The sequence below is a fragment of the Tamandua tetradactyla genome, chromosome 7, assembly GCF_023851605.1.
Source record: "Tamandua tetradactyla isolate mTamTet1 chromosome 7, mTamTet1.pri, whole genome shotgun sequence".
NCBI classification, from domain to species: domain Eukaryota; kingdom Metazoa; phylum Chordata; class Mammalia; order Pilosa; family Myrmecophagidae; genus Tamandua; species Tamandua tetradactyla.
Genome location: NC_135333.1, coordinates 82,562,117 through 82,582,784, shown reverse-complemented (window position 1 = coordinate 82,582,784; position 20,668 = coordinate 82,562,117). Strand labels below are relative to the sequence as shown.

At 37.7% G+C, this 20,668-nt stretch overlaps 1 long non-coding RNA gene across 1 annotated transcript in view; it reads right to left on the bottom strand.

Moving 5' to 3' along the window:
* Window positions 1–2,971: 2,971 nt before the first annotated feature.
* Window positions 2,972–20,668, bottom strand: part of LOC143689831 (uncharacterized) — a 133,500-nt gene continuing 115,803 nt past the window's right edge. The window contains exons 3-4 of the long non-coding RNA XR_013178932.1: window positions 14,763–14,862; window positions 2,972–3,073 (exon numbers count right to left, since the gene is read on the bottom strand). This is a non-coding gene — a long non-coding RNA (uncharacterized LOC143689831). The remainder of the gene's footprint in view (window positions 3,074–14,762; window positions 14,863–20,668) is intronic.

The window sequence follows — 20,668 nt, the reverse complement described above, 5'->3', positions numbered from 1 at the left end:
AACATACAAGAACCTAGTAACCAAGTAAAATTTCTGGGTGTCTAGGAAAGGACATGACATCTCATTCCAGAGAAGATGATTGCTTTTTGCCCTCTCTGCCCCAATAAATAAAAAGAAGCTCAGCAACTGATGGGCCTATTTGGCTACTGGCAGTTTCATATTCCCCCCATGAAAATCTTGAAGGCATTGATTCTACTAAGTTACCAGAAAGGCCACTACCTTTGAGTGGGTCTCTGATCAACAGTGTGTCCTAGAAGGCCCTGACCCCTAACAATACATACTTGCTATTTGAGTTACAGATTTCACCAACTTCTCAGTTCATGATTAGAGCTATAGCAGAGGACACTGCCACAAGCCAACAATGCCCAATGGACTTCTTAATCTGTAAGCTCCCAGAGTCAGCTGAGAGGTGCACATCCTTTGAGAGGTAATTATTGGCCTGTTGTTGGGCCTTGTTAAATAATGAGTACATGACCAATGGCTGTGCAGTAGTCTTACAATCAGAAATCCAAATCATGTTGTAGTTCCAAATAGAGGCCTCAAATCAACAGGTAGGGGTGGCTCAAAATCATCTTTTGTGAAATGGAAATGATATATACAGATGTGGGCAAAATCCCTCCCAGCTGAGATCTTGCAACTCCATGAAAAAGTCAATTTTTCCAAACCAATTCCTTCAGCTTGGGCAATAGACCCTATAACAGTCACAATGTCAGGTACTACTGGTGCCAAAGGTGGCACTACAACGTTGAACCACCTGTACTCAACAGTGAGTCTCCAGTACTCCAGTGACTCACTCCAGTGAGTACCAAGGCCTTGCACATAGGCCAAACACGGCTGCTGAATGGAGAAATAGTCTCACAGAGAACTCTGAATTCATTAAAATGACAATAAGGGCAGTTATTTATTTTTCTCCACCAGGCAGTTGATATTGTTTTGGGGAGACAACTCTAGGTACCTACTTAAGTTCACAGTCTTCTATGTGCCACATTAAGATGACCCTAACTGCAACCATTCCCATCAGGGCTTGGGGATTAAGGTGAGCAGGAGTGCACATAGACAACACACTTGCCAACCAATAATACATTCAGTAGTGGAGCCATAGGGTGAAGTTTGTAGGGGCTTGAAGGACCCACATATAATGAGGCCTAGATAAGAGTCCTGCAGTAGTCTGAGACCCAAAATTGGAGAGCATTATGTGTTTTCCTTTCATTCTGGTGCTAGACGTTTGCAGAATTACAGGCCCTTCCAGTTCTCCCTAAGGACAAAGATACTCAGCCTAATCACTTGTTTGATTTTGAAAGTTCAGGGGTCTGGGTTAAAGTTGGCAGGGTTCTTCAATTCATTTGCAGACTCACTGGGAGGGGCATACTGAATAGTACTTTATTAGTCACAGGGGCTGTTACCACTGGGCCTCCCCTTGAGCCCACCATGCCTGGTATCCGGTTATGAGTTTCTTGGTGGGAGCCATCAAATTCCTCATCTTGGACTCCATTATCAAATAACCAGACCCAGAGACTTCTTTGGGAAGGCCTTTTCCCAGATTGTCCTGGAAAGGGTTCCAGTTATCACTGTTATGTCCTTTTCACTGTCAATCTTTGCTATCTTGGCAATAACTGCTTTTTCCAGTATCCAGAAATTGGTTAGATTGTGTTACAGACTGATGAACCTGACATTATGAGGAGGTTTAATTGGGCTCAATAACCAACAGGAGTGACACAGACAACCTAGAAATCTGAGTCTGGTTAACAATCACATGAACTACTGTTCCCAATCCCTCACTGTAGACTCAAGCGACCTCTAGGTGGGTCACAGGAACACTATAGCCTCTATGAGGGTGATCCAAACATGTTTTTGGTGGCAGAGAACTTATCACACGTGGGTCAAACCTGTCAGATCCCAAATAGTACCCCGGTGAGGAAGAAGTGGGACTTGGGTGTTCCCACCCTCTTACCCTCCCCACTTCTTACTCCCCCTTAGGCAAGTGAGCACTCTCATGGTACTCTGGAGGTGAGGGGGAGCTGTAGTGATATACCCTACAAGGTGCCATGCTCCTTCACTAAGGTTAACAACATTAACTCCACTCTATAAGCAAAATAACCAAAGTTCTAAGGTCTCTGGGCCATGGGGCAAAGAGATCCTGATCTTTCCCTCTGTAAGCAGGAATTTCAATAACTCACCTGCCACAGACCATCCATTAGTCCTAAGGACCTGCTTAGAGCTAGCCATAGTCATTATTGCATGAAGTCTCCAACAATTTTGGTCTCATTACCAGAGGATGTAAGCAGTAGCCAGGGAATTGCTTCCCTAATTTTCTTAGAGCTGCTCTTTTGGATCTCAAATTTGATCCACCAGGAAGTTCAGCCTGGGAGCTAGCAGCTAAAAGGCAGGATCAGTGAAGAGGGCAGCTTTCCTCAGTGAGACCTGCCAGGCAAAGCCTTTGTAATTGCTTAAGTTCAGGCCTAAAGGATCAAACATGGAATTTTGGCCTTGAATCAACTCCTCATAAACTGAGCAAGGCTGCAGGATGCAAGGTCAGTAAACAAAAGCAAATTGTATGTCTGTATTCTAGCAGCAAACAAATGGAAAATTAAATATAAAAATAATTCCATTTACAATAGCGCCACAATCTTAAAATGCTTAGTAATAAATTTAATTAATACAAGAGGTACAAGACCTCTACACTGCAAAATACAAAACACTGTAAAGAGAAATCAAAGAAAATGTAAATAAATGCAGAGATGACATGTTAATGGATAGGAATGCCAGATATTGTTAAAATATCAGTTCTTCTCAAATTGAATTGATGTAGAAATTCAGCTCAATCCCAATCAAAATCCCTGACAGGCTTTTTTAATTTTAATATTGATAAGCTGATTCTAAAATTTATAGGAAAATTCAAAGGACCTAATAAAAAAAGAACAAAGTTTAAGAACTCATTTCTTGACTTTAAGACTAAGTTTAATGCTACAGTTATTAAGACAGTGGAACATTGATGTAAAAGTAGACCTGAAGTTGTCTTCTGGGAAAATGGCGGAATAGGATGAGTCGAGTTCACCCCTGCTCCAAAGAACAGCTAGAGAAAGGACAGAAAAAAAAGATTGTGAGAGAACAGCCATGGTGACTCAGCAGGCAGAGTTCTCCTCTGCCATGCCGAAGACCTGGGTTGGATTCCTTGTGCCTGCCCATGCAAAAAAAAAAAAAAGACGGTGAGAGTGATTCCAGGGTGTAAGAGACCTGGGATGGTTTTCTACACCACATAGGGAGGCCCTGGTTGAAAAAGCAGAAGAACTGAGTCACACAGAACTGGAGACCAGCCAGTTAGTGCCAACAACCTAGAGCGTCCATTTCCAGATGGAGTCCCAGAACCAGCAGGAGTGCATCAACAGGGAGATAGGGTACAGGAAGCAAGCTAAGCCGCGTTCCTTGAACACCACCCTCATGTATACCACTGGCCCAGGGACCCATGCACTTGAACCCCATCACCCACCCACTCACTGTGCTCCAAGCACCCCCACCCCACGTCCTCCCTACACATCCCCACCTCGCATCCCTGCCCCATGCATTCCCACCCCAAACCCCAACCCCGCACAGGTGCACAAGCCTGTCCCAACCCAACCCATCTCTCCCATGCAAGCACAGAGTGTTGCCCACCCCTCGACCCCCACCTCCCCCTCCCTGGCCCCTACAGGCAGTCACCTGCACATCTGGGCTGTGTTGTCACCTTCATACCTGGGTCACACATGCACCCAGCCCATACAGTCGCACAGCTCCCAGCCCCCAGAGCTTGGTGCATTCACACATCAGCATCTGTCCCTCAGATGCATGCACACACACCTGCCTACTCACACCATGCCCACTCAGCTCTGGGCAAGTACTGACCTGTGCATCTGGGCCACACCTACCCCCAGCCCCTGCAGGCACAATTCTACCTCGCTGTCCCTGAGCTCTGTGCATGTGCACATCAGAGCCCTGGCCCCCAGATTCACACACTGCATAACCACTTCCTCCTTGCTGGACAGCCACTTATCCATGCACAGACCTCTTGACCCCCTGCACCCCACCCCACCCTGCCCCACACACATGCACAACCTTGCCCCACCCCAAAGCACAAGTGCCCTCCTCCCACACCTGGCAGGTACTCTTGGGCATATCTGTGTGACATAGCCTCTGCCCTGCCCTGCACTAGCTGGCACCTCTACCCTACCCCACCTCTGCATCTTCAGACTGGCACCAGGGCCCCATCCACCCATCATAACCCATCCAACAGATGTCCCAACCTCCGTGTGACATTGCCCCACTCACGCATCCACATCCTGACCCCCCTGGACCCCTCCTCCTATGCAGGATCCTGAAAAAGAAAGAATTCCAGCCAAGAATTCTATACCCAGCCAAATTGTTCTTAAAAACTGAAGGAGAGATTAAAATTTTTCACAGACAAACAAAGGCTAACAGAATATGTCAACAAGGGACGAGCTCTACAAGAAATACTAAAGAGAGTTCTGCTGGCTGAAAAAAAAAAAAAGGCAGGATAGGGAGGTCTGGAGGAGGGCACGGAATTGAAGATTACTGTAAGGGTAACCTAAAGGATGAAAAGAGAAAGGAGGAAGAGAACATACAGATCTGACAAACAAAATCCAAAGGATAAGATGGCGGACTCAAGAAAGGCCTTTACAGTAATAACTTTGAATGTTAATGGACTAAATGTACCAATTAAAAGATACAGATTGACAAAATGGATTAAGAAATATAGTCCAGCTATATGCTGTTCACAAGAGACTCATCTTAGATATAACGATACAAATAGATTGAAAGTGAAAGAATGGAAAACAATGTTCCACACAAGCTGTAACCAAAAGAAAGCAGGAGTAGCTGTACTAATACCAGACAAAATAGACTTTAAATCTAAAAACATCATAAGAGACGAAGAAGGACACTATATATTAGTAAAAGGGACAATTAACCAAGAAGAAATAACAATCATAAATATTTATGCTCCCAATCAAGGAGCACCAAATTAGGTGAGACAGACATAGACAAAACTGAAGGGAGCAATAGACATTTCAAAAATAATAGTAGGAGACTTCAATACACCACTCTCCTCTATTGAAAGAGCAACCAGACAGAGGATCAACAAGGAAATAGAGAACTTAAACAATTTGAAAAATGAATTAGACCTAACAGACATATATAGGTTGTTATACCCAAAACACCAGGATATACATTCTTCTCTAGTGCTTATGATATATTCTCCAGGATAGATTATATGCTGGAGTACAAAACAGGCCTTAATAAATTTAAAAACACTGAAATTATTCAAAACACATTCTCTGATCACAATGGAGTGAAGGTGGAAATCAATAACCACCAAAGAACAAGAACTTTAACAAATAAATGGAGATTAAATAACATACTCTTAAACAACCAGTGGGTCAAAGAAGAAATTGCTAGTGAAATCAGTAGCTAGCTGGAGATGAATGAAAATGAGAATACAATATATCAGAACTTATAAGATGCTACAAAGGCTGTGCTCAGAGGGGAATTTATTGCCCTAAATGCTTATGTTAAAAAAGAAGAAAGTGCAAAAATTGAGGACTTAACTGCTCACTTGGAGGAACTTGAGAAAGAATAGCAAACTAACCCCAAAGCAAATAGAAGAAGAGAAATAAAAAGGACTAAAGCAGAGTTAAATGAATGGGAGAACAAAAGAATAATAGAAAGAATCAATAAAACCAAAAGTTGGTTCTTTGAGAAAATAAAAAATATTGATGGGCCACTAGCAAGGAAAAAAAGGGAGAGTATGCAATAAACAAAATCAGAAATGAGAGGGGTGTCATTACCGCAGACCCTGCAGAAATTTAAAAAAGTACAAGAGATACTATGAACAGTTATACGTCAACAACTTAGATGAAATGGGAAAATTCCCAGAAACATAAATAAGATACAAAGATACATTGACTCAAGAAGAAATAGAAGATCTCAACAAACCAATCACAAGTAAAGAGATTCAAACAGTCATCAAAATTCTTTCTACAAAATAAAGCCCAGGGCCAGATGTCTTCACAGGGGAATTTTATCAAACATTCCAAAAAGAACTAACACCAATCCTGCCCAAAATTTTCCAAAAAAAATGAGAAAAAAGGAACACTACCTAATTCATTTAATGAAGCTAACATCACTTTAATATCAAAACTAGGTAAAGATGCTACAAGAAAGGAAAATTACAGACCAATCTCCCTAATGAACATAGATGCAAAAATTCTCAACAACATATTAGCAAATTGAATACAATAGCACATTAAAAGAATTATACATCACAACCAAGTGGGGTTTATACCAGGAAGCAAGAATGGTTCAACACAAGAAAATCAGTTAATGTAATACAGCACATTAACAAATCCAAAGGGGAAAATCATATGATCATTTCAATGGACGCTGGAAAGGCATTTGACAAAATTCAACATTCTTTTCTGATAAAAACACTTCAAAAGGCAGGAATCAAAGGTAACTTCCTCAACATGATAAAGGGCATATATGAAAAACCAATAACCAGCATCATACTCAATGGAGAGAGATTGAAATGTTTCCCCCTAAGGTCAAGAATGAGACAAGGATGCCCACTGTCACACTATTATTCAGCATTGTACTATACATTCTAGCAAGAGCAATCAGGCAGGAAAAAGAAATAAAAGGCTTCCAAATTGGAAAGGAAGAAGTAAAACCTTCATTACATATGGCATGATACTATACTTGGAAAATCCTAAGAAATCTACAACAGTTACTTGAACTAGTAAATTCAGCAAGGTAGCAAGTTATAAGATCAATTGCAAAAACCAGTAATGTTTCTGTACACAAGCAATGACCTAACCTATGAGTCAATTAAGGAAAAAGTTCTATTCAAAATAGCAACTAAAAGAATTAAGTGTCTAGGAATGAACTTAACTAGGGATGTAAAGGATTTGTATGCAAAGAACTACAGGATATTGTTAAAAGAAATCAAAGAACATCTAAATAGGTGGAAAGACAATCCATGCTCATAAACAGGAAAGTTAAATGTAGTTAAGATGTCAGTTCTACCCAAATTGATCCACAGATTCAATGCAGTACCAATCAGAATTTCAGCAACCTACTTTGAAGACTTGGAAAAACTAGTTACCAAATTCATCTGGAGGGGAAAGAGACCCCGAATAGGTAAAATCACCATAAAAAAAAAATGAAGTGGGAGGATTAATACTTCCCAATTTTAAAACTTACTTTAAAGGCATAGTGGTTGAAACAGCATGGTACTGGCGCAAAGATAGAAGTATTGATCAATGGAATCTAATCGAGAGAAGGAAAATAGACCACCAAATCTATGGTAAACTGATCTTCAACAAGGCGTCCAAATCCACTGAACTGGGACAAAATAGTCTTTTCAATAAATGGGCATGGGAGAACTGGATATCAATAGCCAGTAATTTTTTACAGCCTATCCAAAAATTAACTCAAAGAGGTACCATAAATGGTACCATAAAGCACCTAGAAGAAAATGTAGGGAAAAATCTTCAAGGTCTAGTAATAGGAGGTAGCTTCCTAAACTTTACACCCAAAGCACAAGCAATAAAAGAAAAAATAGATAAATGGGAACTCCTGAAAATCAAATGCTTTTGTGCCTCAAAAGCCTGTGTCAAAAAGGTGAAGAGGCAGCCAACTCAATGGGAGAAAATATTTGGAAATCACATATTGGATAAGGGTTTGATATTCTGTAAACATAAAGAAATCAAACAACAACAAAAGAACAATCAACCCAATTATAAAGTGGTCTAAAGATATGAATAGATATTTTACTGACGAGCAAATACAGATGGCTAAAAAGCACATGAAGAGATGCTCATTCTCATTAGCTATAAGGGAAATGCAGATCAAGACTGCAATGAGATACCACCTCACACCTATAAGAATGGCTGCTATTAAACAGGAAACTACAGATGTTGAAGAGGATGTAGAAAAATTGAGACAATTATGCACTGATAGTGGAAATGTATAACGGTACAGTCACTATGGAAGACAGTCTGGTGGTTCCTCAGAAAACTAAATATCAATTTGCCCTATGACCTGGCAACACCACTACTCAATATATACACAGAGGAACTGAAAGCAGTGACACAAACAGACATTTGCACACCACTGTTCATAGCAGCACTATGCACAACTCCTAAAAAATGGAAGCAACCCAAGTGCCCATCAACAAGTGAATGGATTCACAAAATGTGGTTGTTTAGTTTGCTAGCTGCCAGAATGCAACACACCAGAGATGGATTGGCTTTTAATAAAAGGGGATTTATTTCATTAGTTCTTCAGAGGAAAGGCAGCTAACTTTCATCTGAGGTTCTTTCTTACATGGGAAGGCACAGGATGATCTCTGCTGGCCTTCTCTCCAGGCCTCTGGGTTCCAACAACTTTCCCCGGGCTGATTCCTTTCTGCATCTCCAAAGGCCTGGGCTGAGCTGTGAGTGCTTAGATGAGGTATGCCAAGCTGCTTGGACTGTGCTGCATTGTGCTCTCTCATTTAAGCACCAACCAATTAAGTCAAACATTATTCACTGCAGCAGGCACGCCTCCTAGCTGACTGCAAATGTAATGAGCAACAGATGAGGTTCACCTACCATTGACTCATGTCCACAGCAGCAGAACTAGGTGTCTTCACCTCGCCAAGATGACAACTGAATCTAACTACCACAGTGGTAAATACATATGATGGAATATTATGCAGCTGTAAGACAAAATGATGTCCTGAACCCACATGACAAGATGGATGAGCCTTGAGGACATAAGGCTGAGTGAAATAAGCCAGACATAAAAGAACAGATACTATATGATTCCACACTTATGACCATGGTAAAGGTAAAATCAGAGGCTTATAATACAGAATATAGGGGACCTAGAGAATCACAGAGGCTTGAGATGGGTGAACAGTTTGCTAATGAGGTTGAACCTAATTGTAAGGGAATAGACAGAGATGAAGGCAGTCACTAGTGAGTCTACAGGTATTATTACCATATTGAAAGTGATTAAGATTGAAAGGGGTTGTATAAACTCATGTGTTCCACCAATTAATGCTACAGATATAAATAAGTTCTTGCATGAAAAAAAAAAGTAGACCAGCAGTCACCAATCTTTTTGGTCTCAGAATTCCTATACACTTTTGCAAATTTTTGAGGATCCCAAAGAATTTTTGTTTAAGTGGGTTATGTTTAGCAGTATTTACCAGATTACAAATTAAAACTCAGACATCTTCTAATTTTTATTTCATTTTTAATTAACAGTAATAAACCCATCATATGTTAACAAAAGTAAAATAAATTTACGAAAAGCACAGTCCAAAACAAAGAGAAATTAGTGAGAACAGTAAGATTGTTTTACTTCATGCAAATTTCTTTAATGTCTGGCTTAATAGAAGACAACTGGATTCCCATATCTGCATTTGAACTTAATGTTCCACCATGTTATTTTGATTGAGGGAGATGAAGAAAATCTAGCCACCCACTGATGTGTAGTTGTAAAAGTGAGGACTATTTTCATGGACTTTTCAGATTAAAACCATATATTTTTTTATATAGCACCAAAACTTAACAAGCAGTGGTATTTTAAAGGTTAGTTGCAATGCAGAATTTGAAAACCTATCAATGAAGTTTTCATGCTCCATTTATCTTCCTAGTATTTTGAATGGATCTTTTACCCATGCATAATTATGCAACATCATACCTAGATAATTTGCAAAACAGTGATTTGCTGAGTTCTGCATATCTTCCTAAATGATTTTTATTATAAAAATTAAAAATTGTACATAAAATTAAAAATGTTATTATGATATTTTATCATAAAATTAAAAATCACATTCATTAATTTCACCATCAATATTATCAGCATAGTACTTAAGTATTTGATAGCTTAAGGTAGCAGATATAAGAATTGCAAAATTTTAATTTTCACTTGAAAGCTCAAACTTTATCATTTGCCACAAATTCTGTCAGTTTAGTTCCTTGGAATGACAGGCTTACTTTGTTCATTTTTGAGAAAATGTCTGCCAATATTATTCCAAGTATTATTGGTGTTTCATGAAAACAAAAATGGTTCAGCTTGCAAAGCAAATAATTGCACAGTGCTTTTCTTCTAGACCAGAGGTTCACAAATTATGGCCAGGTAAGGTCAAATCCAGTCTTTCACCTTTGTGGTAAATAAAGTTTTATTGGAACACAACCACATCACTTGTTTACATACTGTCTATGTCTTCTCCCAGGCCACAGTGGCAGAGCTAAGTAGTTCCAAAAGAAACCATATGGTGCACAAAGTCAAAACTTTACTGTATGGCCCTTTACAGATAGTTTGCCAACCTATACTCTAGACAACCATCATACTTCAGTATGCATCAGAAGTGTTTTATGCATTCTTCCCATTTCAGGGAACATAAAAAGATATATATTCAAGGGTCAGCTTTAATAACATTGTTAATTTTTCGTGCTTAATTACGGAACTTCTTAAGTGTATGGCAATGAGGCATATAATGACAATATGTATAGTTTGGTGACTCTCCCTTCAATTATGTTACAGTACCAGCGGTTTTACCCACCATTGTTTTACCCACCGTTATTTTGACATCATCATGCAAAAGACAATTCAGTGATAAAAGCAAGTAATATTTTAGTACAATTATGAAAATAGACCTTAACCTCATAGTCTCCTTTGAAAGGATCTCAGGAACCCCCACAAATCTGTAGACTCTACACTGAGAACAACTTTGATGGACAAATAGATCAATGGAGCAGAATATAGAATTCAGAAATATACCCTCTCATATACATTCCATTTTTTCTCAACAGGCACCGAACCAATGGAGAAAAAAAAATTCTTTCAACAAATTGAGCTGGGACAAGCAGATGAGAGTACAGAAGGGAAATGAACCTCAACCCTTACCTCACACTACATACAAAAAATTAGAGATAGATAATATACCTAAATATAAAAGCTAAAACTATAAAATTTCTAGGAGAAATGGAGAATTTTTTATGATCTTAGGCTAAGCAAAGATTTCTCAAAGGAGACACAAAAAACACTAACCAGAAGAATTATCTAACTTGTCTTTTCTATAAAAATGTGTATTCCTTCAGCTTCCTTTCCCCCCAGACAGCATATGATTCAACCATGAAAATTAATATGGACCTAATCGGATAACACCAGTCTGCCAGCAACTTTCACTAAATAGTCTTCAATGTCACCAACTTACTACATGATCCCATGTTATAGTTAAGTCAGATCTACAGCTCCGACCCTCTTACATTTAAAGAAGTCATTGAAATGTCATTACTGAAAGTTATTCCAGAATCTCTACTTCTAGTTTTGAGCAGATTGTTTTCAATAGTTAGGTGAACTGCTTTGCCTGCTACAAGGTGATAATGACACATTTGAATAAGTAATTGGAGAGAGGAGATGTGAGGTCATTAAAGAGGAGCTGTAAATAAAATTATCACCAGAAGTACCTTACCATGTACTAACAGCTACAGATATAAAGCAATCATGTTTATTTCCTCCTCCTACTTTGACACTAGTGACACTGCCAACAAAGCACAGATGCACACCACATGAGCAGGGGCAAGATGCTATCATGAGCCGTGTACTGGTCTCAGGAAACAGTAGACAGCCCATCCCACGTTGGAATTGTACATTTGTTACATATCCAGCATTTCATTATAGAAAAACTTTGCATTCATTTAACCCCTTAGGTGGTGGATTCATTTAGATGGGTTAAATATTTAATGAATGTTCATATTACATAGTCACTCAGTTATTAGCCACTGCAATCAATATTCTATACCAGAACTCTGTATTAACCATGACTCATATACAATCACAGAACCATGATGATTGATGTTCATAGTGACTCTGAATTATCACAAGATTTTGAAGACCCTTCTATACCAGAGAAAGTAAATTTATCTCAAATAAAATTTCTGCTGCAATTTCAAATGGTAATGAGATACAAACTCTGGTCTATCAAACTGGCAAAGATTAAGAGAAATGATGAAGGTATGAGGAATGAGCCTCTTACACATTGCTTAAGGGAATATAAACTAGCACAAAATGCTTATAGTTTGTAAAAAATAAAAGTCTTATAACTAATAATAGTTATGTACCTAATAGTTGGTGCTTATCATAAATCAAGTGTATTATACTAGCTTTGTATTTAACTACTTTAAACCTAAAAATAATCCTATTATTTTTAGGTTTAAAGTAGTTAAATACAAAGCTAGTTAAATACAAAGCTATTATTTTTAGGACTATTATTAGCCCCATGTTACAGATGAAGAAACTGAGGCTCAGAGAGCTTGATTAATCTGTCCATGGTCACACAGCTGGTAAATGATAGAGTCAGGATTTGAGCACCAGAAATCTGTTTTAAGAGTCTATGCTCTTAGTCACCACATTATATTGCCTCTTAAAAACATGTACCGTCAAACTACCAATTCACTTCTAGGAATTTATTCTAAGGACCTGATAAAAGATACATACAAAAATAAACCTGTAAGGATGCTTATTATAGCATTATTTATGATAGCCAAAAAACTTTGCAATGACCTAAATATTCAATTGTAGATATTGGCATATCCATGTGACAAATTCCTTAAAGCTGTTTTTAAATGTTAATTTTAGTAATATGAAAAATGACCATGCATAGTGTGACCTTATGCTGGCTTTTCTCCATTTGCACTCCCCCACACTCCTTGCCCCCAACCTTCATTGCCTTCTTTGTACCCGAGAGGCTAACCCTTATATACCATATGACCTGGGCACACTTATAGGCTGGCTTCCAGCTGGGCTCTGCCAATAAGAAGCACCAGGTGTAGATGGAGAAGGGGAGAGAAACAGGAGATGGAGATCGGGTTATTTCTTGTCCTCGCCTTGCTCTGCTTTCAGGGCAGCAGCTGCATCCCTTCTGAACTACAGTTCCTGCTGAGAAGCAACTCCTCAAGAACTCCAACTTTTCATTGACCCCAATAACATTATTTCTTCCTAGAACCCCTCAGACTGGGGAGACAATGGCCTCCCACTGTTAGTCTCCAAGTGCCTCAACTTACCCACACTGAGATAAAATAACCCCTTCATTGAGGTGTCTTCAATAGAACTACCTGTGTTGAATTCTGTTTTTTACAGAAAGCCTAACAGTGAGGGACAGCAGGGTTGGGGAGAGAACATGCATGTGAGCTCAGAAAAAAGGTTGATAGAATAAGTGAGAAAATGCTGCCAGGATTTACCACTGAATGACGAGATTCTTTTTTTTTTTTTTTTAATTTTCATCTTTATTCATAGATATCGTGGAAACAGAGGACTTTATTCAAGTCCTTGTTTAAAATCTTAAGTGTGGAACACTCTGGACAAATTACATAATATCATGTAGTCATGTATAACATAAAATTAAGAATGTCTACCTCTTCAGTTTTTTTGTAGATGTTAAGTAAAACAGCCCACATAAAGGTCTAAGTATGCAGGAGGTGTTAATGTGGTGCCTATTTTGTTACAACTTTCCAATACAAATTTATCTGTGTGGTAACGTTGCATGACATGATAAAAGTACACAATTAAAAAAATGCCATAAATTATCTAAGGTCACATAAACATATTTTTGGAGTTGTAAGAAAAAAGCTACTACATGTTGTAAATAGTGATCTAAAATATTTCTAGTATTTTTTTTCATTCCTAGTGACTACCCATCAAATTGCCATAAAGAACATAGAGTGTAAAATACAAGGAACTGAAGGCCACTCTTGGTTTGCATAGATTTCCACTAGATAGCTCCAAAGAGAAGTAAAGTGAATTTTCTTCCTAGTATTCCAAACACCATTTTCCAGAAACTAATGTTTCCTTGATGGATATTAGCTTGTAAGATCATCACAAGGAAGGTCAAAAGCACATTCCAGTGCATCCAGGGGACACAGTCCCTCTGTTGATAACAAATTAAATGTTATTTCTCTTCGGAGCTATTCACAGTCAGATTTGCAAGCCGTCTCTCTTCTTTGTTCTGCAGATCATGTATGACTCATAGTCTTCATTCCAACACTCTCTACATCTCTAATCAATGCTGGATGACTTAAAGATTGGTATCATTCAACCCAAAAAGGCCAAATGTTTAACTGGTAACTTCTTCCTTCGTTTTCACCAAAAACGACTGACTGGATAAAATAATTAAAAATTTCATAATGAAAGCAAATAAACTGAAGAGAATTTCTCCAAGCTGAAGATTTAAAGGGAGCCCATACCACTGAAATATCTGAAGCCAGACAGGGCAAAGGAGTTCAGAAGTTTATTCATTATTGGAAACTGAAAGAAATGTGTTCAGACCTGCTATCGGTTTAAAAGATATCACTGAACCTTTGTGAAAATGATGTATGTTCCCATTCGGACATATCAAAAGCTATTGAACTTAATTTCCTTTTAAATATGTTCTTTGCTATCCTCAATTGCAGATGGGTAAGGAAATGCTTCAACCCACAGGCCATTTTTGGTTCACTGACAAATGTATTCACAAGCAGCAGGCTTTTCCCACAGACATGCTTTTATGTATTAGATCTCAAGTAGACAGCCATTTCAAAGGCCTTGACTCTATTCATTTTCTCACTCAAGAACCCAGCCATTTTCCCTCTTAGGAAGTCTCTTTCTTCACCATATGCCACCTCTGTGATGACCTCCTAAAATCTACTATGATTAGTACCCCGATATTAAAAATGACTCACATTGGGCGGTGCAAAAGTGGTTCAGGTGGTGTGACGGTGGCTCAATGGCAGAATTCCTGCCTGCCATACCAGGGACCCAGGTTCAATTCCCAGAGCCTGCCTATGCAGAAAAAAAAAAAAGAGAGAGAGAGAGAGAGAGAGAGTCACATTATTGCTCTCCTTGAACATTTTCATGTACTTGACTTGGTTTTTGCAGCCCCTTTTAGTCTAATATCATGCAACTGATTTGTTATTCAGACTTGAATTTACTCTTCAGTATCAACCAAACTTAGTCCAGCAGCAAGACACCCAACTTCACAAGACCTTCACACTTCACTTAATTCACTGTTTTAGGAACCTCTCAACCAAAAAATAAAAGTAATAAGTTGCTTCAAGGCTGATTCTAAATAAATCTACCAGGGAAAAATAAAATCAACTTCCACTCTTGTATCTGCCATTTGGTAAAGATTAAATAGTTCTAAATTCCCAGAGTAAGATAGGGAGAATATTTGGTCTCTTACTTTCCTAAATGTTTTTCTTGCTTAAAACTAGTGGAAACAAGGTCATGTGGCAAATTCCCATTCATGTTGAAATATACAGTACACCTACTCCTGTGACATTTGAAAATATACCAAAGTTCCATGTACATTTTAACGTCTTCATTACGAAGATGGAGAAGATAATATACTTCAACGGTTTATTTATAAGTAACTATATGTCAGTTGGATGGGACCATTCTTCTCTAATTATCTCTTATAATTTATCCTCATAGTCTTTGGAGACTATGAGGATAAATAAGTTACAAGAAAAAATATGAATATAATTTGATGACTCCTAATTACAGCTTCCATGATTGATTGTTTTACCTCAAATTGTGTAAGCTGGTTCATAGCTAGTTTCTGTTACTTCTAAACTGCACATAGTAATATGGCATGTACGCCAAGAGAGCAGACCCATGTCAACCAACTACAAGTACAAAGAACTATGACCCTGAGGAAGACAAAATTAAATTGAAGATATGGTTAGTGTGCTCAAGGAGAATTTTTCTTCCTAAAAGCTATAAACTAGAAAATATAAATTTAGCTTTCTTCAATTCCTGATGGATTAGCAAAGACTTAAACTCCAAAGTACACTGATAAAAGAATTACGTTTTCACCATCATCCCTCCCTCCCAGAAATGCTAAGTTACATTAAGCCAAAAAGAAATATTGACTATCTGGTGCCAATTCACTTCTTCCCTTTTGTGATATTTGCTTTGACCATGCTCACATCCTCCTGCTTTTACCTGTCCCCCTTAGCTGTTTAATCAGATTTTAGTGACTTGGAATAGTGCAATAACACAGATGTATGCTCACATATTTACACAGTGATGAATGAATGGCCTGACTGCAAATTATTAAATATAGGAAAATTAGGTAAAATACTATTTAATACTTCACAGAAATAATCCAAGTAACTCATTTCCCATATAAACATTTCTCGTTACTCTTTCACATTTAATGCTCAGTTATTAAAATACAGCGCTCTCTTTTTTATCACATTAGTTTGGACACTCTCTTGGGGCTAGTAAAATTTAGGTATATCCAACACACTCTACTTTTTGTTTTCTATCTTTGATCCATAAATTTGTTGCTGCTGCTTTTGCAGTACCATTATCTTAAGGCCCAAGTTTAAAATAGGAAACAAATATGACTGAAGGCTTTAGTTGCCTCTAATATCTCTACTTCCATATGATCCTATATTTTCATATTCCCTGGAAACTACAACCCACACAGGCTTTAAAGTCTTATTGCTGCTAAGTGAGCAAGTGAATACATCTGTGAGATGCGAGAGGCAGAAGTTCTTCCTCTGAAAGCATTCACTGAACAAAGCTTTCTGCTGTACCACATATTATTAAGGTTCTGTTTATGACTTCAGATTGCATTAAAAATCATCTGCAAACCGTATAGTTTATTTTTATCTTCTTTATCGCAGCCAAATATCTTAGACAGTACTTGCTAACAAAAAAGGCTTCAAAAAGCTGGTGTTGAGGCCATGAGAGTGATACATATTCAAGGGATGAAAGGTGATGCCCTGTTGTTCTCATGTTTTTCCTGTGAGGGTACTGCACTAGACTGGGCTCTCAGATCTGCCTACATGCCATAATTAAGGTAGATGAACATGATATTAAGACCATTTATTTTAACTCAAACCCAAATAAAATTTTCCAAGTTTCCAAGAGCAGACCAGACCTGTTTTGACCCAAAATTGGTCCAGGCTTAAGAGAACATTTTGCCAGGTTTAAGAGATGATATAGGAAAGTGTGTGTGTGTGTGTGTGCACGCGCGTGCACATACACAGAGAAAGTGCCTCAAGAAAATCTGTATAAACAGAATGCTGCTGGATTTTGCAAGGTAATTGAGAACTATTTCATGGCAAATATCCATTTTCAAATTATATCTACAGTGTAAAAAAGTTTAACTTTTATTAACTTTCTCTTTATTTCTTCTGAATATGTACATCCTACTATGTTAATTAACTCTTCCCATTCACTCAGAAATGTCCAATAGCCTTGGATTCTCAAAACAGATCATCTAATTTCAATTATCCCCTTATACTTCTGTTCCTATCAAAAGGACAGCTCCTTTTAAAGAATCTGTTTTATTTCTATGCCTACTTTACTTTATTCTTATGTATGCAACTTAAATATATAAATGATGCAATATGAATATGGAAAAAATTTCTTTCTATGAAATTCAAATGGAATGTTTGGAAAGATATGATAAAGGCTAATTGCTAAAGAAAAATAGTAATAATACTTGCTATTGAGTTACATGTGGACAAACAAAGCTAAAAGTTTAGGAGAAAAAATGAACACTTAGAAAGATCCTGAATTTATATTGCTCTGCAAATGTACTTAAAATCTCACTCAACTTAAAAAAAAAAATTAGAAACTTAGGCCATGAATAATGATTTATTTAAGAAACCTGAAAGCCAAACGGTAGATGCACACTGAAAGAAAAACTTGACAGTACAACAAAAGATTGATGAACAAATGTGCACATGCACACTTGTGTATGTGTGGGTGGGTAAAATAAAATGTTTCAGGCATTTATTGTCAATTTTTGTATATCTGGCACTTTTTTCCAATTTGCTAATGAACTTTGGACTCTGATTGCTTTAGTAAGAGGGCTTCCATTAAATGTGAAAGTCATTTTAAAATTATGTTACATATATTGGCCTTAATATATGTTAATTATTATAAATAACATATAACATATATAAGCCACTTCCTTTCCACTTCTTTGCGATAAAGATTCCAGAACTAGAATAAGACACTCCTCTGGAATTCTAATCTGGACCATTAATTAATTAATTAATCAAGGACAATTTTTTCACCCCTGCGCTCATGGGTAGAGACATTGCCAGATTAGATTTTCACATTTATGAAGCCAAAGCTAGCTCTTTCCTTACATGGTTTTCCTTCAAGGAGCCTAGTAATTAAGACAAATGTCCCAGGACATCCTCTATCACAACAAACCCTCTGTCTTCCAGCTTATTCTCTGCCCTTCTTGCTCTTCCACCAGTGTGGCCAAAAAACTAAAACGTCCTATGAGAAGGCTTGAGCATCTCTTCAGCTTCAGCTTCACTTTTTTTGCATGTGGTTAAGACAGAAGGAGGCCAGGCTACTCAGAAGACCTGACCATTTTGCTTTCCTTCAAATCTTTGCTCTATTTCTCAGCGACTAAGACTACTCTTTGCTCAGGAGACCCCAGGCTGGCAGCCAAAGCCAGCCAGGTTCTTGGCATGTGGCCAAATGCTCCCACTCCCTCTACTTTTGATTACTTTTGTAAAGTCAGGTGTGTCCCTTTTCCCTTTAGAATCATGAGTTCCAAAAATCAATTGCGTGTAAAGGAAAATGTACCAAAGAGACCTATTGACTGGCTTTGTAGCTATGTTCTTAAGGCTCACATGATATGGAAAACAGAAATTTCTAGTTTACTTTAGTCAAATCCTACAATGAAGATTAGAGCCAAGGACCAAGCTGATAAGACAACGTTATTTGCTTTGCCTCTTTGGGGTATAAATTTGCCTCAGGGGATTCACACAAAAATGGTAAACTCAAAGAGAGAAAGGATCTGTGTGTTTTCCTGGCTGACCATGATCATAATATCATTAATCTTATTTCTTCAAACAACCTCAGTGATCATACCCCAAAATAATATAATATTCATATATTATGACTCTTGGTTAAATTAAATTTACCCTACCAGGGGCTCCTAACCCTATCACTGATAGAATATCAAAAGCATCCTTAATACTGCTCAAGAAAGTGAAAAATAAATCATTAATGAAGAATGCGTTATGCTAATCTTTCCCATAGCTTTTTCTCAAAGTGTTATCCCCAGTATGAGGAATGCAGATCTTAGAAGAAAAATTTTTGTATTATTTTTATTTTTTAAACAAGCATATCCATATTCACCTATTATGTTAACTGCTACATGCTTCTCAATGCTTATATGTTTTGAACATTGCTATAGTGACATCCTGCAACTTCAGGCACTAGAAAAAATTTTCCAAAGCTTACCATTACCAACATCAGAGTATAACAATTAAATATCATGCATTTCTCAAATTGCTTAAGCAGTACTTGTTGAAGAGTTCATATGGGCAGATACAGGTCTGAGTGCTTCATATGTATTCATTTACTTAAACCTCACAGCAACCAAATGACTAGTGGAGTTTACTAATTTGAGCAAATAAGGCAAAGAGAATTTAAATTGCTTAAGATCTCAGTCCTTAAGTGGTAACAGCAAGATTCAAACCCAGGCAGTCTGACTCCAGAGGCCCTGATCACAACCACTGTGAAACAACCACCTCACAAATAAAGTGAAACAAAGGCTTTATTCCCCGGGCGCATAGGATTGGCAAGGAAATAATTATGTTACCAATGAAGCTATGATTTAGTGGGGGAAAAAAATACAAGCCATAAATTAATCAAGGCTCAAAATAATTGACTGAAATGGCACCATGAAAGCTTTGAAAAGAAAATTGTTAGTTTGATTGCTATTATCTACTCTGAATCTGTTTTATAAAGTATTTGAAAATCTTATAGAAATGCATGTGCAAGAGAAATAAATACTCACATAATAAGAATTAGAGAAAATACTGAAGTAAAAGGTCAAGGATAGATAAGAAAAACACAGATAAAACATGGAACTATACATGTTGGGGATTGAATCATGTTCCCAACAAAAGGCATTCTCAGATCCCAAACCTGGTCCTGTGGGTGTGAACTCATTTGTACACCTTTGAAGGTGTTATTAGTGAAGGTGTGCCCAAATTGAATGAGTGTGGGCCTTAATCTAATATGGTTGATGTCCTTAAAAGCAAAGGACATTGGACACAGAGAGACAAAAGCCACAGCAGCCAGAAGCTAAGAAGTTAACAGAACCCAGAAGAGAAAGGAGGAGACTCTACCACATGAACTGCCATGGGACAGAAAAGCCAAGGAGAAAACATCACTTTGCTGGGAGCTCGATTTTGGACTTCTAGCCTCAAATCATAAGCCAATAAACTTCATTTTTTAAGTCACCCCATAGTATGGTATTTATTTTAACAGCAGAAAAATACAATGATATGTTTATTAAAGTTTATTAAATTGAAATTCCTGATATCCAGTAAAGAAGCAATCACTTAGCTGCCTCCCAGTGTCCATACAGAGAAAACATTCCACCTCTGTAAGAGGACTAAATTTCCACAGCCTCTAATATATCAAAGAATGTTATGGAATTGGGAATATTTTTTATTTTACATCATAGAATTAAAAAATCTCTAATGGAAGAAGCGGTTTGATAGATTTCAGAAGGCATAAGAAGTATGGTCAAGGCCATTCTAGGCAGAAGGAAAAGTAAGTACAATAGCATGAACTACTTTTCGTGTTTGAG